Genomic DNA, 23,082 nt, shown 5'->3' with positions numbered 1-23,082 from the left:
CTCGTGGAGCAGCCTGGGGAATATTCCATCAGGCACCGGGGACTTATCCGTCTGAATGTATTTTAATGACTCCAACACCTCCTCTTCCTTAATATCAACATGCTCCAGAACATCAACCTCACTCATATTGTCCTCACCATCATCAAGTTCTCTCTCATTGGCAAATACTGAAGAGAAGTATTCATTGAGGACTTCGCTCACTTCCACAGCCTCCAGGAACATCTTCCCATCTTTATCTCGAATCGGTCCTATCTTCACTCCTGTCATCCTTTTTTTCTTCACATAATTGAAGAATGCCTTGGGATTTTCCTTTACCCTACTCGCCAAGGCCTTCTCATGCCCCCTTCTTGCTCTTCTGAGCCCCTTCTTAAGCTCCTTTCTTGCTACCTTATATTCCTCAATAGACCCATCTGATCCCTGCTTCCTAAACCTCATGTATGCTGCCTTCTTCCACCTGACTAGATTTTCCACCTCACTTGTCACTCATGGTTCCTTCACCCAACCATTCTTTATCTTCCTCACCGGGACAAATATAACCCTAACATCCTGCAAAAACATCATCCCAGTTCATTTCCCTGCAAAAACATCATCCCAATTCACGCCTGCAAGTTCCAGCCTTATAGCCTCATAATTTGCACTTCCCCAATAAAAAAATTTCCTGTCCTCTCTGATTCTACCCTTTTCCATGATAATGCTAAAGGCCAGTGAGTGGTGGTCACCCGCTGAGAGATCTGTGACCTGACCCAGTTCATTATCTAGTACTAGATCTAGTATGGCATTCCCCCTAGTCGGCCTGTCAACATACTGTGACAGGAATCCGTCCTGGACACACTTAACAAACTCTGCTCCGTCTAAACCATTGGAACTAATCAGGTGCCAATCAATATGAGAGAAGTTAAAGTCACCCATGATAACAACCCTGTCATTTTTGCACCTTTCCAAAATCTGCCTCCCAATCTGCTCCTCTGTATCTCTGCTATAGAATTTTTAAATTTTTGGACAGGCCTTGTTATACTTGAGAATATTTTGTATACACCAGTAATGGGTAATTCATTTTGCTTTAGATTTGTTGAATATGATTGAAGTTTATAACTATATGTATATGATGTATTGTATACTTGGTAATGCACTGCTCGAACAAAACAGTGAAGGATGTGAAATTTGGAGGTAGTCGGTTACCAGTAAAATAGGATTATGAAGTACAGAGCTATGGTTGAGAGAGCTGAGAGGGTTTGATGTTCTTGTTGCCATTTGCGTGATTTGTTTTTTTTGTGCGTGGTGGAGGTTTGGTGTTTTTCTCTGAACAGCTTCCATTGTTTTGTTTGTTTCGCAGCTGTCTGGAGAAGACAAATCTCAGAGCTATATACTGCAGACATACTTTGATAAAAATGTACCTTGAACCTTGAACCTTGGAATAAGTAAGTTTCTGTTTGGTTGAGTAGACTGTTAATTTTTCGGTAAGTAATTAGTTACCAGTAGAATTTCACATTGTGCAGTACCGTGCAAAAGTCTTAAGCACATATATGTAACTAAGGTTCAGAAGAGTTTTGCACAATACTGTATTGATCACATGGAAGCGAGAGCGAGTTTGTAAATCTGGTGGGAGCAGAGGATGTTGTGAATGGTGAGGGTAGTGCCATGAAGAGGTGTGGCTCAGCTGGCAGAGAAGGAGTGGTGAGACAGGGTGGTGCAGGTGCTGACACACCCAGCCTGAGACACCGAGCAAGATCATTTGATTCCAAACATTTGGTTTATTGATCATAACAGAACGTCTCTACTTTATACTTGTACTTTGTACATTATACTTTCTACTTTATTCTCGCTAAACTATTGGTACTAGAACGTACAATCATCACAGCGATATTTGATTCTGCACTTCACAATCCCTGGATTACAAATATTAAATATTATAAATATTAAAAATAGTTAAAATTAGTAAATATTAAACTTTTAAATTATAAATCATAAATAGAAAATAGAAAAATGGGAAGCAAGGTAGTGCAAAAAAAAACCGAGAGGCAGGTCCGGATATTTGGAGGGTACGGCCCAGATCTGGGTCAGGATCCGTTCAGCAGTCTTATCATAGTTGGAAAGAAGCTGTTCCCAAATCTGGCCGTACGAGTCTTCAAGCTCCTGAACCTTCTCCCGGAGGGAAGAGGGACAAAAAGTGTGTTGGCTGGGTGGGTCGTGTCCTTGATTATCCTGGCAGCACTGCTCCGACAGCGTGCGGTGTAAAGTGAGTCCACGGACGGAAGATTGGTTTGTGTGATGTGCTGCGCCATGTTCACGATCTTCTGCAGCTTCTTTCGGTCTTGGACAGGACAACTTCCATACCAGGTTGTGATGCAACCTGGAAGAATGTTTTCTACCTTGCATCTATAAAAATTAGTCAGGGTTTCAGGGGACAGGCCAAATTTCTTTAGTTTTCTCAGGAAGTAAAGGCGCTGCTGGGCCTTCTTGGCAGTGAACTCTACTTGGAGCAAGTCAGGTCATTTCTGATACTGACCCCGAGGAACTTAAAGCTTTTGACCTGTTCCACTTGCGCACCACCATTGCATGCCTGAATGACTATCGATCTGTGGCTCTGACATCAATTGCTATGAAGTGCTTCGAGCCATTGGTTATGGCACACATCAACCACAGCCTACCGGTCAACTTCGATGCTTTGCAATTCGCCTACTGGAGCAACAGGTCAATGGCAGATACCATCTCTCTGGCCCTACATTCCTCTTTAGAACACCTGGAGAATAAAGACGCATACGTTTTTACGGATACCCGGATCGTCTTGCGAGACACACAGTCCTCCGTGCATTTCCAAATAAATCATCTCTTTGGTGCATCCCACTCTTTCCCCTCTCCCTTCCCCTTTTGCCAACTATAACTCCCGTCTCCCTGCCCCCTTTCCCACTCTCAGTCCACAACAGAGACCCATATCAGAATCAGGTTTATCATCAGTCACATAGGTCATGAAATTAGATTTTATTTTCTTTTGTGGCAGCAGTATAGTGCTATGCATAAAATTACTACAGTACTACAGTCTTAGGCACTCAAGCCGTATGTTCCATAAACTTTTTCATGTACTGTATGTGAATAGTTAATTGAGAAAGCAACTATAGATACAAAATGAAACATAGAAACATAGAAAACCTACAGCACATACAGGCCCTTCGGCCCACAAAGTTGTGCCGAACATGTCCCTACCTTAGAAATTACTAGGGTTACCCAGAGCCCCCTATTTTCCTAAGCTCCATTGCTATTATAAAGGAGATAGAATTATGATCATTATCTCCAAAATGCTCTCCCACTGAGAGATCTGACAGCTGACCAGGTTCATTTCCCAATACCAAGTCAAGTATAGTCTCTTCTCTTGTAGGCTTATCTAAATATTGTGTCAAGAAACCTTCCTGAACACAACTAACAAACTCCAGCCCGTCTAAACCCCTTGCTCTAGGGAGATGCCAATCGATATTTGGGAAAATAAAATTTCCCATCACGACAATCTTTTTATTATTACACCTTCCCAGGATCTGTTTCCCTATCTGCTCCTCGATATCCCTGTTACTATTGGGCGGCCTATAAAAAACACCCAGTAGAGTTATTGACCCCTTCCTGTTCCTAACTTCCACCCACAGAGACTCTGTAGACAATCCCTCCATGACGTCCACCTTTTCTGCAGCCATGACACTATCTCTGATCAACAGTGCCACGCCCCCACCTCTTTTGCCTCCCTCCCTGTCCTTTCTGAAACATCTAAATCCCGGCACTTGAAGTAACCATTCCTGTCCCTGAGCCATCCAAGTCTCTGTAATGGCCACCACATCATATCTCCAAGTACTGATCCATGCTCTAAGCTCATCTGCTTTGTTCACAATACCCCGTACATTAAAATAGATACATCTCAAACCATCAGTCTGAGCGCGTCCCTTCTCCTTCACCTGCCTATCCTCGGTCTCGCACTGTCTACAAGCTTTCTCTATTTGTGAGCCAACCATCTCTTCCCCAGTCTCACACATCAAAGTTGCTGGTGAACGCAGCAGGCCAGGCAGCATCTCTAGGAAGAGGTACAGTTGACATTTCAGGCCGAGACCCTTTGTCAGGACTAACTGAAGGAAGAGTTAGTAAGAGATATGAAAGTGGGAGGGGGGGAGATCCAAAATGATAGGAGGAGACAGGAGGGGGAGGGATGGAGCCAAGAGCTGGACGGATGATTGGCAAAGGGGATATGAAGGATCATGGGACAGGAGGCCCGGGGAGAAAGACGGGGGGGGGGGAACCAGAGGATGGGCAAGGGGTATAGTCAGAGGGACAGAGGGAGAAAAAGGAGAGTGAGAGAAAGAATGTGTGTATTGTGACAAGAATACATGATGTTAGCTGTCCTGTGTGATCAGCAGTTGGTCTGCCACCTGTCTTCGGGAGAGAGAGATAAGGAAGACAATGAGGCAGCATTTGGAGATGTGTAATGAAGGGACGGGAGAGAGAGCTGTCTAGAGCGGCTCCCCCTTTGAACCCTGAACTGTTTGAAGTGGTGGACAGGCGATGCCCCAGCAGGGGGATAAAAAGGGACAGGTTCGCTAAGGCAGGACACACACGACACCCGAGGTAATGAGACCCTGGAAGCGGTGCGCCTCTCACAAGTCGGTGGGAAGTATCAGGCCATAAACGCACAGGGTGGAAAGGCACGATCGGCGGGAACCTGGTGTGTGTCCACCCTTGCCTGGGTGCCAGGTTCAGCGCAGAGAAACGGTCGTATCTGGAAACAGAGGGGTCACGGTCGTGACCTCAGATGACATCACAAGGGGCTCGCCCGAAAGCTGACTGCGAAGGTCTGTGTGTGAAAGCTGTTTCGAATATTCATTCATTTCGCTCTCCTCCTCCCCCCCCCACTGTCCGTCGCCACGGCAACGATTACTGTGAACTGAACTAAATTGGACTGAATTTTGCGTCACTTTGAAATTGGTCATTTACCCCTAGACCACGATAGAGCTTGATTGATCCTGTTATCTTAATTCTGTGTACATGTGTGTTTATCATTGCTGAACTGCTGCATTTATTATCCTTTCGATTACTGTGTTGCTTGTTTCTGCAATAAATCTTTCTTAGTTCTAGTAATCCAGACTCCAACTGAGTGATCCATTTCTGCTGGTTTGGCAACCCAATTACGGGGTACATAACAGTATATAAATAAATAACGGATGGGGTACGAGGAGGAGGTGGGGTATTAGCGGAAGTTAGAGAAGTCAATGTTCATGCCATCAGGTTGGAGGCTACCCAGACGGAATATAAGGTGTTGTTCCTCCAACCTGAGTGTGGCTTCATCTTTACAGTAGAGGAGGCCGTGGATAGACATGTCAGAATGGGAATGGGATGTGGAATTAAAATGTGTGGCCACTGGGAGATCCTGCTTTCTCTGGCAGAGAGAGCGTAGGTGTTCAGCAAAACGGTCTCCCAGTCTGTGTCAGGTCTCGCCAGTATATAGAAGGCCACATCGGGAGCACCGGACGCAGTATATCACCCCAGCCGACTCACAGGTGAAGTGATGCCTCACCTGGAAGGACTGTTTGGGGCCCTGAATGGTGGTAAGGGAGGAAGTGTGAGGGCATGTGTAGCACTTGTTCCGCTTACAAGGATAAGTGCCAGGAGGGAGATCAGTGGGGAGGGATGGGGGGGACGAATGGACAAGGGAGTCGCGTAGGGAGTGATCCCTGCAGAATGCAGAGAGAGGTGGGGAGAGAAAGATGTGCTTAGTGGTGGGATCCCGTTGGAGGTGGCGGAAGTTACGGAGAATAATACGTTGGACCTGGAGGCTGGTGGGGTGGTAGGTGAGGACCAGGGGAACCCTGTTCATAGTGGGGTGGTGGGAGGATGGAGTGAGAGCAGATGTACGTGAAATGGGGGAGATGCGTTTGAGAGCAGAGTTGATGGTGGAGGAAGGGAAGCCCCTTTCTTTGAAAAAGGAGGACATCTCCCTCGTCCTGGAATGAAAAGCCTCATCCTGAGAGCAGATGCGGCGGGACGGAGGAATTGCGAGAAGGGGATGGCACTTTTGCAAGAGACAGGGTGAGAAGAGGAATAGTCCAGATAGCTGTGAGAGTCAGTAGGCTTATAGTAGACATCAGTGGATAAGCTGTCTCCAGAGACAGAGACAGAAAGATCTAGAAAGGGGAGGGAGGTGTCGGAAATGGACCAGGTAAACTTGAGGGCAGGGTGAAAGTTGGAGGCAAAGTTAATAAAGTCAACGAGCTCAGCATGCGTGCAGGAAGCAGCGCCAATGCAGTCGTCGATGTAGCGAAGGAAAAGTGGGGGACAGATACCAGAACAGGTACGGAACATAGATTGTTCCACAAAGCCAACAAAAAGGCAGGCATAGCTAGGACCCATATGGGTGCCCATAGCTACACCTTTAGTTTGGAGGAAGTGGGAGGAACCAAAGGAGAAATTATTAAGAGTAGGGACTAACTCCGCTAGACGGAGCAGAGTGGTGGTAGAGGGGAACTGATTAGGTCTGGAATCCAAAAAGAAGCGTAGAGCTTTGAGACCTTCCTGATGGGGGATGGAAGTATATAAGGACTGGACATCCATGGTGAAAATAAAGCGGTGGGGGCCAGGGAACTTAAAATCATCAAAAAGTTTAAGAGCGTGAGAAGTGTCACGAACATAGGTCGGAAGGGATTGAACAGGGGGTGATAAAACCGTGTCGAGGTATGCAGAAACGAGTTCGGTGGGGCAGGAGCAAGCTGAGACAATAGGTCGGCCAGGACAGGCAGGTTTGTGGATCTTGGGTAGGAGGTAGAAATGGGATGTGCGGGGTGTGGGAACTATAAGGTTGGTAGCAGTGGATGGGAGATCCCCTGAGCGGATAAAGTCGGTGATGGTGCGGGAGACAATGGCCTGGTGCTCCTTAGTGGTGTTACGATCGAGGGGTAAATAAGAGGAGGTATCCACGAGTTGTTGCTGTGCCTCGGCAAGGTAGAGGTCAGTACACCAGACTACAACAGCACCCCCCTTATCGGCGGGTTTACCTCTTCGTAGAGATGCTGCCTGGCGTGCTGCGTTCACCAGCAACTTTGATGTGTGTTGCTTGAATTTCCAGCATCTGCAGAATTCCCGTTGTTCTTCCCCAGTCTGCTCAGTTCGGTTCCCAACCCCCAGCAATTCTAGTAGCCTTAGCAAACCTCCCCACCAGGATATTGGTCCCCCTGGGATTCAAGTGCAACCCGTCCTTTTTGTACAGGTCACACCTGCCTCAAAAGAGGTCCCAGTGATCCAGAAATCTGAATCCCTGCCCCCTGCTCCAATCCCTCAGCCACGCATTTATCCTCCACCCCATTCTATTCCTATTCTCACTGTCGCGAGGCACAGGCTATAATCCCGAGATTACTACCTTTGTGGTCCTGCTTCTCGACTTCCTTCCTAACTCCCTGTAGTTTGTTTACAGGACCTCTTCCCTTTTCCTACCTATGTCATTGGTACCAAAATGTACCACGACCTCTGGCTGTTCTCCCTCCCACTGCAGGATATTGTGGACGCGATCTGAAACTTCCCGGACCCTGGCACTGGGATGTTTAATGGTTAAATATTTTAAAGGAAAGCTGTACACATTGAGCCTTTGATGATGGGTCATCAATCTGATAGACACTGCTTGAACTGACTGAGTATTTTGAGCATTTTCCTCCTTTTTCTATCACATAGCAGCTGCAGTTTCTTAAATGGATCCTGTGGTTTGGTCCTGAGCAGCTTCCTTATTTCTCATTTAAGTTATTGATCACCCTCTGTGAAATCAAATACCTCTTGCTGACAGATTATATACTGTATACCCTTCACAGGTGTGAGCCTCTTGCTTTGCTGCTTGGACATTTCCAGAAGTACTGTTAAAATTACGCCCCACAATTAAAAAATTAACCCCACACACCTCAAGGCTATACTTCCCACCTTGTCTCCTGGAAAAGTGCCATTCCCTTTTCCCAGTTCCTTCATCTCCGCCGCATCTGTTGCCCAGGATGAGCCTTTAATTTCCAGGGCCCTCCTTCCTCAAAGAATGGGATTTCCCTTTCTCCATTATTGATGCTGCTCCCACCCACATCTCCTCCATTTCCCGGACATCTGTGCTCACCCCATCTTCCTTTTGCCGAGCCTTAACAGAGATAGAGCTTCTTCCGTCCCCCCCAACCACCCCATCAGCCTCTGCATCTGAAACTCCATTCTCTGCCACTCCCGCCATCTTCACAACAGAACCCTACCACCAAACACATCTTTATCTCACCGCCCCACCCCCACTGTCCACCTTCTGCAGGGATTGCTCCCTCTATAATTCCCTTGTCCATTCATTCCCTCCCCACTGATCTCCCTCCCGGCATTTATCCATGTAAGCGGCAGAGGTCCTACACCTGCCCATCCTCCTCCTCCCTCATCTCCGTTCAGGGTCCCAGACAGTCCTCACAGGCGAGGCAACACTTCAGCTGCGAACCTATTCGGTGCTCCTGGTGTAGCCTCCTCTACATTGATCAGACCCAACGAAGAAAAGCATACATCTGCAAAAAGCAGAGTTTCCTGGCGGCTAACCATTTCAATTCCTCTCCCCATTCTGACATGTGGGTCTTGCTCCTCCAACCTGAGGGCGGCCTCATTGTAGAGGAGGCCACTCTCAGGTTGGAGGAGCAACACCTCATTCATTTAAGGTAGCTTCCAACATGATGGTATGAACATCGATACCTCCATCTTCCGGTCATTATTAAATCCGCTGCCTTCCCTCTTCTTCATATCCGCACTCCGGCCCCTTCTCCTCACCTGCCTATCACTCCCCCCGGTGCACTTCCTCCTTCCCTTCTCCCATGGTCCGCTCACCTCTCCTATTAGATTCCTTCTTCTTCAGCCCTTTACATTTCCCATTCCCCCATTCTTACTTCATCCCCCACCCCTGCCCCATCCACCTGGCTTTACCTATCACCTGTTCTCCCCCCTTAACCCCACCTTTGCTTCCCCCTTTCCTTTCCAGCCCTGATGAAGGGTCTCAGCCAAAACATCAACTGTTTATTCCCCTCCATAGATGCTGCCTGACTTTACTGAGGTCTGCCAGCATTTTGACTATGTTCCTACAAAGCTGAAAGATTCCATTTTCAAAGCAATGAGCTTTATATTTTGTGACTATCTCACCAACTGGAAGCCAGACTTCTTATTAACATAATAAAACTCCCAGTGGACACAAGAGACTACAGATAATGTATTCCGGACAAACAAGTCACAGGAGGAACAGTTTACACTAGGCCAAAACACAAGAGCTACCACGGAAACAAATAAATACATCGCCCTTTAAACTGGTTTAGTTTAGCTTCCCCAAAGGGACGTGCATCATTCCCAATACTGTAATAGCAGGTTGATGCTTGGAGAGGACAGAGCAAGCTTCTAATCCACGTGTTGGGTGTGTTCCCTGTTCCAAAAATCAGTTTAATACATGGTCCGCAAGTGAGGTACGTACCAGATATTAAACTGGGAAGAACAGAGGCTACACTTGATCTGAGCCAAAAGGCCGAGAAGCGATACCTTATTTATCAGGATATTTCAAGAACCTGTTTATCCTTACTCTTTTTTATCAAGCTGACCACTGCAAGTGACCCATTTCCACTGCAACTTTTATGCCTGTTCATCAGTTCGATGCTTTTCTTATTTTAGTTGCTAGATGTTGCATTTCCCTCTTTTCAATGAAACTTTTTATATGTAAGATTATTGGTATTCTGCCAATCAGATGAGAAAGAGGTGTATTAGTCTGCACATACACCACTGTCACAGTCTTTGATGAAGGGTCCCAGCTGGAAATTTTATCAGTTTAGCTCCCTCTGTAGATTTTCAGAGTTCCTCCAACATTTTGTGTACGTTGCACAGGATTTCCAGGATCTGCAGAATCTCTTATGTTTTGTCTCATGAATTGGCATAGGAGGTTCTAATGTACCTGTGAGATGCTACAGAACCGCAAGTTCTTGGTTTCTCAATGGTAATCCATGTAACTTAAAGGCAGCTTCGTGGTTCCAAGTTAGTTGGTCTCTGAGGACCATCTCTGCAACAAGCAAAGATATAGGATCTTCCACTCCTGGGATCACTCTTGTGACCTCATAGGACCTTCTCCAAAGCCAGTAGACTCCTTTGAAAATTGCTCACAATATTCCAGATGAGGTCTGACCAATGCCTTGTAAAGCCTCAGCAGTACATCCTTGCTTTTATGTTTTAGCCCTCTCAAAATTAATGCTAACTATCGCTGTCCGCTTCCTATAACACTTCAGCTTCCACGTCCTTCTCCCTAGTGAATAGTCATAGAGCACTACAACACAGAAAAATGCTCTTCAGCCCAATAAGTATTCATTTGGAATCTTACTCATTTCCCCTGGCTACACAAATAAATTACACTTTGAGCTCTGTCCTCTTACTTCCAACATATTTTTAAAAAGTATAGGATTCTCTTTAATCTTACCTTCCAAAATAATTTCATGGCCCCTTGTTGTCCTCCTATTTCGACCTTAGTTTTTGTTATATCCCTAGAAACCAGGAGCTGATGTTTAGTTTCATTTCAATGTTCAATGTTCAAAGTGAATTTATTGTTCAAGTATATGTACGGTACGTCACCAAGTACTACTCTGAGATTCATTTTCTTGCAGGCATTCACAGCAGAACAAAGAAATACAACAGTCAGTGAGAAACTACATTTAAAGACTGACAAGCAACCAAAGTGAAGAAGACAAACTGCACAAATACAAATAGTAATAATAATAAATCAATCAGTACATGATACTGAGAACATTTGAGTTGTAGGGACCTTGAAAGTGAGTCCATAGGTCGTGTTCAGTGATCATTTCAGTGCTGTGGTGAATGAACACCACAATGTACACGTTTCAACGTACACGTGATAAATAAAGCTAATCTTTAAACCATGCAACAAGCCAATCGCACAATAAATGGACAATTAAACTGACAGGTAAATAGAAGGTTAGGGTTACTCATTCTCAATTTGCTCATGATACAAAGCTCGGCATTATTGGAGGTAGAGAGTAATGCCAGTGGTTCAACAGGTTAGGCTGTTGCATTTGAACTCAATGACTAGGGTTCAATCCCGGCTCTGGATGCCGTTCAAATAGAGTTTGCATGTTCGCTGACTGACCATGTGGATGTCCCAGGTGCTCCTGTTTGCTGCTACATCAAAACAAATGCCTATTGGTAGGTATATTGGCAAATGTAAATTGTTATAAGGTGATGGGAGGGAAATAAAGGTGGAGCTATGAGCACGTGAGAAAGAATTAGCAATAAGATGGGGGAGTGCGGTTGATGGGATTGCTGAGACAGATGGAGAGCAGTAAATGGGCCGAATAACCTCCTTCTATGCAATAATGAAATATGAGACTGCAGAAGGATATAGACAGGCTGGCTGAACGGGCAGATTAAATTTATTGCAGTGAATTATGAAGCGAAGCATTTCTGTCCAAAGAATTTGCAGATGACACCAAGGTTGAGGACATAGTTTACAATGAGGAAGGCGAACAACACTTGCAGCTGGATCGGGACCAGCTGGAAAAATGGGCACTTTGGGAAGACAAACCAGTGTGGGATTTACACACTGAATGGTAGGGCACAGAGACATATGGCAATCTCGGTCCAGTATTGCTTGAAAGGTGCATCACAGACAGATGGAGTTGCAAAGAGAGCTTTAGGCTCATTTGGCCTTCATAAGTTAGAGTACTGAGTACATGAGTTGGGATGCTGTGGTGAAGCTGTATAAGACATTGATGTGTACAAATTTGAACAATTGTGAGCTGTTCTTGTCACCTACCCACAGAAAGGAAAACATTAATAAGATTGAAACAGTGTGGAGATAATATACAAGGATGTACCATGACCTGAGTTATCAGGAAAGGTTGAATAGGTTAGGACTTCATTCCTTCGAGCCTGGGAGAATGAGGGGAGATTAGATAGAGGGATATAGATTGGGTAAATGCAAGCAGGTCATAGATTAAGGGTGAAAGATGAAATATTTAAGGGGAACCTGAGGGGGAACTTCTTCACTCAGGGAGCAGTGTGAGTGTGGGATGAGCTGCCAGTCAGTGGAAGTGGTGGATGCAGATTTGACTGCAGTATTTAAGAGAAGTTTAGATGGGAGCTCCATGGATGGGAGGGGGTTGGAGGACTATGGCCCAGAAACAAGTCAACAGGACTGGGTAGAATAACAGTCTGCACATACTAGATGGACAAAAAGCCCGTTTCTGTGCTGTCATGCTCTTTGATTTTGCTTAGGACAGTCAATATAGAAGAAATAGATTTGCAGAAGGAGCAGATAGCTGGAAATGGCACGGGAGGTTGAGAAATTTAGGCATATAGAATGTTAGGGTTTATTGATTGAGGTTTAGAATATATTTCTATCCCAAAATAAACTTTATTCATAATAAAAAATATTTACAAGAAAAAACATGCAATGCTTTTGCATTCTTACATAGATAGTCAATGTTTTCAGTACTGTTCTATTACAATCCTACACATCAACAGCATTGTTGCCACTCGTGGCTTCCTGGGGTGCTATACAGACTACTTTAATTATTGAGGGGCTTTCCTCACCCAACCCAGCCCCTCCACTCCAATAGCAGAAGAACCCTCAACTGGTCCTTCCCCACCATTAAGCTTCAGTGTGACCCTCAAACCATTCTTCTGCAGGCTGGCATGTGTTCCTCCACGGATATCTCAATGTGCTGACACACCAACGCGTTTTGGGAAGATCAAAGGCATCTTTCACCAAGTTCAGAAGCGTAGAGTATAAAAGCAGAAAATGTTGCTCATCCTTTTGTAAAGCATTGGCTCTGCTCTGATTAGAACTGGGGTTCCCAACCTGGGGTCCATGGACTTCTTGCTTAATGGTATCGGTCCATGGCATTAAAAAGGTTGGGAAGCCCTGAATTAGAGCATTCTGCTCACTTCCAGTATTCACATTACAGGAAGGATGAAAGGTTTCTCGAGGGTATCCAGAAAAGACTGACGAGATTGTGCTGAAGGACGACAGGTTCAAAAATAAATTAGAAAGGCTAGCCTGTTTTTTGTAGAGAAGAGAAAGCTGAGGCGAGTTTATTAGAAGTATATAAAATGCTGAGGTGTATAATGGAAGGCTGATCTTTTTGGTAGAATGATCAATGACTAGAGGTCATAAGCATAAAATAAAGGAGCGGGAGGAGAATTAACACTGACACAAAGAGAAGCTTTTCTACCTGGCTGGAATGGACAGTCTACAAGTGTGATTTGTGTAGTTTCCATTGTGATTTCCAAGAAGGACATACATAAGTTGTTGGTGCAGAGAAATTTGCCAGGCTGTAGAGAAAGGGTCAGTGAGCAAAACTAGTGAGTTGCTCTGGTAGAGTGTAGGTGTGGGTATGATGGGCTGATTGGCCTCATTTGTACAGATTGTCTATTAAGACCAGTGGTCCAATTTCTCAAACTTTCTAATTATGTCTTGCTCCGCATGCCCCCACCCTTTAACCTTCGCTCTCCCAATTATTCTCTTTTCCAAGGGAATGACTGATTAATGTGCCCATGTCTGAAAGCAGCTGGATTGCATAGAAATCTAGAAGTCAGCGAAAAGTTATTTGGTACCTGACACATGACCTGGTAGAATTCTGAAACTTTAAATAATTAACACAAGAGAGATTATAGAATGCACAAAATTCTCGCAGAATCGGATCAAAACCTAAAGAAATCCACTAACATCTGATCTTTGATGCTCTGCGTACAGAATGTGGCTAGGGGGTATCTTCTTGACTGCTGTGAGAATTTTAGAGGATGTACAGAGCGAGATAGAAGAGGTGTGACATCATGGTCTGCCTATCCTGTGTCTTTCCAATTCTCTTCAGTGGGTTCTTTCGACAGTGTAGATGTGCTCTGGATGCCATGATGGGACTCCTAGGGTATTCCAATCACCAAAATAACTAGACCAAGTTTCTTGACCAAAGTAATTCAACTATTCATATTACAGAATTCGGTTGAAAGGAAGATCACATAACATGTAAAAAAGGCTACTATTTTGCATTCCTCTAAGGAGGATCTATCTATCTCTATATCTCTTTCTCTCTCTCTTTCTCCTTCCCCAAACCCTCCTCCTCTCTTTCTCTATCTCACTCCCTCTTTCTCTCTCTCCTCATATTTATCCTTCTCTCATTTTTCTCTCTCCTTTTCTCTCTCTCCATTTCTCTCTCGTGACTTACCCTTTTTTGTTGATTTTCTCATTCTTCATTCCAGCTGGAATGATTTCAGAAACTTTGTTTTCATTTCCATGAGAGAATTTTTGTTTTCCTGAATCTTTGATACTAGGCAGCCTTTTTATTCTGTCATCTTCCCTCTTCCTTTCTAGTCCTGAAAAAAAGGGGGTTTGGCTTAAAACATTGACTGTTTGTTCTTTTCTATAGATTCTGCCTGACCTGCTGAGCTCCTCCAGCATTGTGTGTGTGTTGTGCTAGACAATACTTTACTTTTTGCATATTAGTAAAGATTTGCATATTAGTAAAGACTTGCTTATTAGATTTCTGCATTTGCATATACAAAGACTTTACTAATTTTACTAATGTCAGATGGAATATAGTGTAGGGAAGTGTGTGGTCATGCACTTTGGTAGAAGAATAAAGGCATAGATTATTTTCTAAATGGGAAGAAAATTCAGAAATCAGAAGTACAAAGTAACTTAGGAGTCCTTGTGCAGGATTCCTTGCAGGTTAACTTGAAGCTTGAATTGATGGGAAGGAAGGCAAATTCAATGTTGGTATTCATTTCAAGAGGACTAGAATATAAGAGCAAGGATGTAATGCTGAGGCTTTAAAAGGCATTTGCTTGGAGTATTCTGAGCAATTTTGGGCCTCTTATCTGAGAAATGATATGCTGGCATTGGAGATGGTCCAGAAGAGGTTCATGAGAATGATTCGGGGAATGAAAGGGTGAACATGTGAGGATCATTTGATGGTTCTGAGCCTATATTTGATGGAGCTTAAAAGAATGAGGGGCATCTCATTGAAACTCATCAAATATTGAAAGACCTAGATAGAGTGGATGTGGAGAGGACGTATTCTCCAGTGGGGGAATCTATAACCAGAGGGCACAGCCTCAGAATAGAGGGACATCCGTTTAGAACAGAGATGAGGAGGAATTTCTTTAGCCAGAGGGCAGTGAATTTGTGAAAATGATTGCCACAGGTGGCTGTGGAGGCCTTGTCACTGAGTATATCTAAAGTGGGGGTTGATAGGTTCTTTATTAGTCAGGCCATCAAAAGCTACAGTGAGAAGTTGGGAGAATGGGGTTGAGAGGGATAATAAATCAGCCACGATGCAATGGTGAAGCAGACTCGATGGGCCAAATGGCCTAATTCTGCTCCTTTGTCTTATGGTCTCAGCATGTCTCACTTGAAAATTCAAGAATCTGAAACTGAAAGCCAGTTTAATGAGAGAATATCCTCACCTTCTAGGAACTCAAAGAACTTTCCCTTTGTGAAGCTCAGGCAGATAATTTTCTGCCATCTGTCACTGTCTGACATTTGGTGTGAGCCAGAATCTGCAACAGTGGAGACTGGAAAAAATTTAAATTAAAATGTTAATTCCTGCATTCAGATTCCTGAACAAAGAACAGAATAAATTTCCATCACTTTTATGGTCTGAGGATGATTCTGATCGGCCGGAACTGACTTACATCTCATTTACGCAGAACAGCAGTAAGTCTGAGAGCGGGAGAGATTTCCATTGGATGATTTATGCTTCAGTCAAGGTTCCTGTCAAGGTTCACAGAGCTCCAAATAAATCTGCCATCCCTTCTATCTATTTTATAAACTGAGTTATTGTCCAGTCAAACACTCACAAAACCTGTCATGTGGAAACCTTTATATATTTGTTCATGTTTACTAGGCACAATATTCACAGAAAGTCTTGAAAGGCCTGGATAGAATAGACGTGCAGAGGCTGTGTCCATTGCAGAAGAGTCTAGGATCTGAGGACACAGACTCAGAATAAAAGGGAAACTAAGATGAGGAGGAATTTCTTCAGTTGGAGGGTGGAGAACCTGTGGAATTTGTTACCACAGAGGGCTGTGGGGGTGAAAGCACTGGGTAAATTTTAGACGGAGATCGATAGGTTCTTGACTGATAAGGGGATTACAAGTTATCGGGAGAAGGAAAAAGAACGGGGCTGCTAGGAAAAAACACCCATGATTGAATGACAGATCAGACCCGATGGTCTGAATTCTGCTCCTATATCTTATGGCCTAAAAAGGGATCATGTGAGACCCTCTTGCCAATTTTGCAAGTGTGATTGCTACTGCAATGTGGAAAACGTTTCAGACAATCTGTGCACAGCAAGCCCCCACAAGCAGTATTGTTCTAACGAAACAGATCATCCAATTACTGTGTGCTTACACATGGTTTGCTGATTTACTGACAGGCTGCAGAACTTTTGGCGGAGTTCAGCAGACTGTACCTTCAGTGAACTACATGGTAATTTTCATCAATGGCGTAGAGCTGGGATTAGAAGCCACCTGATCAGCCGCACTGCTTGGCATTGAATTCCTTGGCATTATCAGAGGAGCTGTCCCGGGTCCAGCATGTAAGTGCTATTACAAAGAAGGCACAACAGTGCCTAGACATTCTTAGAAGTTTGTCTAAGAACGTCAGCGGGAGGAGAAGATGGCGGCGCGACGCAGCGTGCATGGTCTCTCCGGTGAAATGATATCGTATTTGTTAAATGGGGCCATGCACAATTCTGATTTGGTGGAGACAGACTTGAGAAGCATGGAGGAACATCTGGAGAAACTTTTGAAATGCCCGGTTCGCTGCCACTGCTACTGTGCGATCGAGAATCTCCGGAGGGGAAGGCCCCAAATCCTCTGCTTTTCCTGTTGCTGGTGGCCAGGGCTGAGGTCGAAGTGCTCGGCAGAGATGGTGCTCAGTGCTCAGTGTCGGAGGGCTGGTCGGAGGCTCGAAGTTTCTGGACGACTCAGAGTCGGACTGTGGTCGGGTGCTTCCAGGATGCTGCATCGGCAAGTTTGCAGAGCTGGAAGGCTCATGGCAGGAAGAGTTTTCTTCATTCTCCCGTCTGCGTGAGATCATGGGACTTTCGACAGACTTTGAACTTTTTTTACCATGCCCATGGTCTGTTCTTCAACAAATTATGGTATTGCTTCCACTGTTGTAACTATATGTTATAATTATGTGGTTTTTATCAGTTTTCCAGTCTTGGTCTGTCTTGTGTTTCTGTGATATCACACCGGAGGAACATTGTATTATTTCTTAATGCATGCATTACAAAATGACAATAAAAGAGGACTGCGTGTCCTCATAATCTTAAAAAATCTAATCTAAAAGTTTTTTGCAGATTTGATATATCATCTAAAACTTGGACAAACTTCTATAGATGCACAGTGGAGAACATCCGGACTGGTTATACCATGCTCTGATATAGCAATACCAATGCCCATGAACAAGAAAGCCTATAAAAAGTGGTGTCCATCACAAGCAAAACCGTTGCCACCATCGAGCACACCAACAAGGAGCGATGTCATAACAAAGCATCAAGGATCCCCACCATCCAGGCCATGCTCCCTTCTCAGAACACACAAAAAAATTGCTGGTGGAACACAGCAGGCCAGGCAGCATCTATAGGAAGAAGTACAGTCGACGTTTCGGGCCGAGAGCCTTCGTCAGGACTAACTGAAAGAAGAGGTAGTAAGAGATTTGGGAGTGGGAGGGGGAGAGGGAGATCCAAAATGATAGGAGAAGACAGGAGGGGGAGGGATGGAGCCAAGAGCTGGACAGGTGATTGGCAAAAGGGATACAAGGCTGGAGAAGGGAGAAGATCATGGGATGGGGGAGAAAGTGGGGGAGGGGGGAAGCCCAGAGGATGGGCAAGGAGTATAGTGAGTGGGACAGAGGGAGGAAAAAGAGAGAAAAAAAGGGAAAAGGAAATAAATAAATAAATAAATAAATAAATAAATAAATAAATAGATAGATAAATAAATAAATAAATAGATAGATAAATAAGGGAGGAAGGGATGGGGCACGAAAGGGAGGTGGGGCATTAACGGAAGTTAGAGAAGTCAATGTTCATTCCATCAGGTTGGAGGCTACCCAGACGGAATATAAGGTGTTGTTCCTCCAACCTGAGTGTGGCTTCATCTTTACAGTAGAGGAGGCCGTGGATAGACATATCAGAATGGGAATGGGATGTGGAGTTAAAATGTGTGGCCACTGGGAGATCCTGCTTTCTCTGGCGGACAGAGAGTAGGTGCACAGCGAAAAAGTCTCCCAGCCTGCGTCGTTGCTGCCATCAGGAAGGAGGTACAGGAGCCTTACACCACCAGTTTCAGGAACAGTTATTACCCTTCCGCCATGAGGCTCCTCAACCAGTGTGACAAAGTAGGTTTGCCACAAGTAATTTCTTTCTCCCCCAACCCCCCCTCCCCACCAGGCAGAGTTCATTTTCAGGATGGGGGAAGAGTTGATTAATTTTGTTGTGTACTGTCATTGTGAGTTACTGTGACAAATGTATTTGTGGGCATTTTTAGTGTAAGTGGGGAAGCGGACGAGGGTCCTTTATGATGTCCCAGATGGTAGGGAGGCTTGTGCCCATGATCGAGTTGACTAAGTTGTGTTGTGTTGAGCCGTGATACAGTTGGATGGCTTCTTCCTGCTCCCATTTCCTATGTTCATGTTATTATATTCAGCCATGCTAACAACAGACCACTTCGCTCTTTCCTCCCTGTAACAGCACGTTTCAAGCACAGTGGGAAGTTTCCCCCATTCTGCTCGTATTCACGTATTCAGAACATAGCAGAAGTGTTCTCTGCTCTCCATTCTAATCCACCTAAACTTCTTGTGAGGCACTGCATTCAGATTCCACAAATCTGGCGGATCAAGCGTAGATGCCCTCAACCGCATCTCTTCCATTTCACTCACGTCTGTTCTTACCCTATTCTCCCACCATGTTACCAGGGTTAGGGCTCCTCTTGTCCTCACCTACCACCCCACCAGCCTCCACGCCCAGCACATAATTCTCCAAAACTTCCACCACCTTCAACTGGATCTCACCACCAATCATATCTTTCCCTCCCCCCCCCCCACTTTCTGCTTTCCGTATGGATCTCTCTCTACGTGACTCCCTTGTCCATTCATCCTTCCCCACTGATCTCCTTCTTGCAAGCAGAATAAGTTCTTCACCTGCCCGACCTACACCTCCTCCCTCACTACCATTCAGGGTCCCAAACAGTACTTCCACGTGAGGTGACACTTCATCTGTGAGTCTGTTGGGGTCAGTTACTGTGCTAGGTGCTCCTGGTGCAGCCTCTTGTATATTGGTGAGACCTGACATAGATTGGGAGACTGCTTTGCCCAGCATCTATGCTTCGTCCGCCAAAACAAGCGGGATCTCCCAGTGGCCACCAGGCATGTATAGTCTGGGGCAGCACGGTAGTGCAATGCTTTTTTCAGAGACAGCTGTAGAATCGATCAGGGTTCAATTCCCACTGCTGTCTGCAAGAAGCTTGTTCGTTCTCCCCACGACTACAGGGGTTTTCTCTGGTGCTCTGCTTCCCTCACACACTGCAAAAAGACGTATGGGTTACAGTCCTTCCAGGTGAGGCGATACTTCATCTGTGAGTCGGCTGGGGTGATATACTGCGTCCGGTGCTCCCGATGTGGCCTTTTATATATTGGCGAGACCCGACGCAGACGGGGAGACCGCTTTGCTGAACATCTACGCTCTGTCCACTAGAGAAAGCAGGATCTCCCAGTGGCCACACATTTTAATTTCACATCCCATTCCAATTCTGACATGTCTATCTACGGCCTCCTCTACTGTAAAGATGAAGCCACACTCAGGTTGGAGGAACAACACCTTATATTCCGTCTGGGTAGCCTCCAACCTGATGGCATGAACATCGACTTCTCTAACTTCCGCTAATGCCCCACCTCCCCCTCGTATCCCATCCGTTATTTATTTTTATACACACATTTCTCACTCTCCTTTTTCTCCCTCTGTCCCTCTGAATATACCCCTTACCCATCCTCTGGGTCCCCCCGCCACTTGTCTTTCTTCCCGGACCTCCTGTCCCATGATCCTCTCGTATCCCCTTTTGCCTATCACCTGTCCAGCTCTCGGCTCCATCCCTCCCCCTCGTGTCTTCTCCTATCATTTTGGATCTCCCCCTCCCCCTCCCACTTTCAAATCTCTTACTAACTCTTCCTTCAGTTAGTCCTGACGAAGAGTCTCGGCCTGAAACGTCGACTGTACCTCTTCCTAGAGATGCTGCCTGGCCTGCTGCGTTCACCAGCAACTTTGATGTGTGTTACGGGTTACAGTTAGAGAGTTGTGGGCATCTTACCTTGGCGCCAGAAGTGTGGAGACACTTGCAGGCTGCATCGGCCACTGACGCAAATGACGCATTTCACTGCATGTTTCGATGTACTTGTGACAAATAAAACTACTCTTACCCTAAAATAAAGCAAAACCAATAGTAAACCAACTTCCTTGGCTGATCTCTGTGGAGGTTTAAATTCCAAAGATGCACTTCAGCAAGTTTTTGGGTGATGAGCTGCTGGGAATATAAGGAATAGTTGTATATTTAGGAATTGTTTTACGTTTCTCTGTATATTCTTCAAGATGAGGCAATGGAACAGTTTCTATTTTCAGAAGAGTAACCATGAAATCAAGGTCACTCACCTGACAGAAGCCAGATGGTCAGGGAGATAACACTGTCCAGGAGAGTTGTCCATTAATACTCTGCAGCATTCCCCACTCATTTTCGGTCTGTTCATTGTGAATCTCCTCTTCTGAGAATGCAGAATGAATAAGCAGGTCAAGCCACAAAATTCTGCTGTTAATTGTAAGTAAAGGATCACTTTACCTCAATGATTCCAACAGCAATTTTAACTAATGCCCAAACGGGGGCTTTCTTTCAGACAAGAGATTCTGTAGGTGCTGGTAATCTTCAGCAGCTCACACACGAAAAGTTAGAGGAACTCAGCAAAGACAGACAGCATCTATGGGGGGAATAAACAGTAAAACGTTTTCAGCTGAGAGCCTTCATAAAGAATGGGAAGGAAGGGGACAGAAGGATTTAATTTCCCAGCCAACACATTCCAATTAAAGACAAAGCCAAGGCCAGAACAGATACAGGAACAGACATAGGAACAGACAATCTGGCAGAGGAAATCCTAAATCTTCGGCTCCAGGAGTCTTGGCAGGTCAGAGAGCAAATATCTAGGAGAGTTGTAGGGACTGGAAGACACTGGAGATATAGGGAAAGGTGAGGCCATCTCAGGGTTGTATATGGTGACACTGAACTACTTGGACAATAAATTTACTTTGAACTTTTGAACTTTGAATCAAGGCATTGTCTAATGATGAGGTTCTGAGTTAATGATCAGGGTTTGTGGCATAAACAGGTTGGGAACCCTGGTCTAATGTGACTAAGGAAGCAGAAGGATAATGTGTCTGTGAAGCAATTGGGTGATTAAAGCATGGCGACATAGATTGAGGGCAGAGGGTAAGAGATGTGGAGAGGATCTGAAGTGAACTATTTTTTTTCACCCAGGATGTAATGAGTATCTGGAATAAACTGCTTGAGACAGTGGTAGACGATAAGTCACAGACAGCATTTAAGAAGCGTTTGGACAAGTACTTAAATAACCTCAGTCAGAATCAGATTTAATATCACCTGCATATGTCAAGAGATTTGCTAATTTTACAGCAGCAGTATAATCAAATACACATTAAATAAATAGAGATTAAAACTGAATTACAATAAGTATAGATATGTCAATTAAATAATTGAGTTAAAATAAGTGGTTTTCATGGGTTCAAGATCCCTTTAGGAATCAGGTAGCAGAGGGGCAGAAGTTGTTCCTGAATCACTGAGTGTGTGCCTTCAGGCTTCTGTACCTCCTACCTGATGGTGACAGTTTGAAAAGAGCATGTCCTGGGTGGTGGGGATCCTTAATGATGGATGCTGCCTTCTTCAGGCACCGGTCCTTGACAATGTCTTGGATAATTCGGAGCGTAGTACTCATGACGGAGCTGACTAATTTTACAAGTTATGACTAACTTATTTCAATCTTGTGCAGTAGCCCCTCCCCCCATACTGGATGGTGATGCAGCCAGTCAGAATGTTTTCCATGGTATATCTATAGAAGTTTTCAAGTGTTTTAGACAACAAAACAAATCTCCGCAGACTCCTAATGAAATATAGCCACTGTTTTGCCTTCTTTATAGCTGCATCTATAGGTTGTGTCCAGGTTAGGTTCTCAGAGATCTTGACACCCAGGAACTTGAAATTGCTCACTCTCTCCACTTCTGATCCCTATGTGTTCCTCTTCTTAACCTTCCAGAAGTCCACAATCAGCTCTTTGGTCTTGCTGATTTGAGTGCCAGGTTGTTGCTGCGACACCACTCTACTAGCTGGTATATCTTACTCCTGTACACCCTCTCGTCACCATCTGAGATTCTGCCAACAATGGTTGTATCATCAGCAAATTTATAGATGGCATTTGAGCTATGTTTAGCCAAGTAGCTCTGCTCTAACACCACTATGCTCTGACATAGTGGTGTCAAGAAAACAACCTCTCCCTCAATGTCACAAAAACCAAGGAGCTGGTTGTGGATTACAGGAGGAATGGAGAAGGGCTAACCCCTATTGACATCAATGGATCTGGGGTTGAGAAGGTAAACAGCTTCAAGTTCCTCAGCATCCGTATCACTGAGGACCTCAGATGGTCTGTACACACCAGCTGTGTGATGAAAAAGGCACAACAGCGCCTCTTTCACCTCAGATGGTTCAGGAAGTTTGGTATGGGCACCCAAATCCTACGAACGCTCCACAGGGGCACAATTGAGAACATCCTGACTGGCTGCATCACTGCCTGTATGGGAACTGTACCTCCCTCAATCGCAGGACTCTGCAGAGTGTGATGCGGACAGACCAGCACATCTGTAGATGTGAACTTCCCATGATTCAGGACATCTACAAAGACAGGTGTGAAAAAAGGGCCCAAAGGATCATTGGTGACCCGAGTTACCCCAACCACAAGCTATTCCAGCTGCT

General features: G+C 44.9%; 1 non-coding gene across 1 annotated transcript; it reads right to left on the bottom strand.

Annotated features, from left to right (window-relative positions):
• Positions 1–9,335: 9,335 nt before the first annotated feature.
• On the bottom strand, positions 9,336–9,535 carry LOC134346025 (U2 spliceosomal RNA). The gene has a single exon (XR_010017796.1). It is a non-coding gene; the product is annotated as a U2 spliceosomal RNA (small nuclear RNA).
• Between the last annotated feature and the right edge of the window lie 13,547 nt (positions 9,536–23,082).

The sequence above is a fragment of the Mobula hypostoma genome, chromosome 4 (assembly GCF_963921235.1).
Source record: "Mobula hypostoma chromosome 4, sMobHyp1.1, whole genome shotgun sequence".
NCBI classification, from domain to species: Eukaryota; Metazoa; Chordata; class Chondrichthyes; order Myliobatiformes; family Myliobatidae; genus Mobula; species Mobula hypostoma.
The sequence above is the reverse complement of the archived record's forward strand: the minus strand, read 5'-3'. Positions and strand labels throughout refer to the sequence as shown.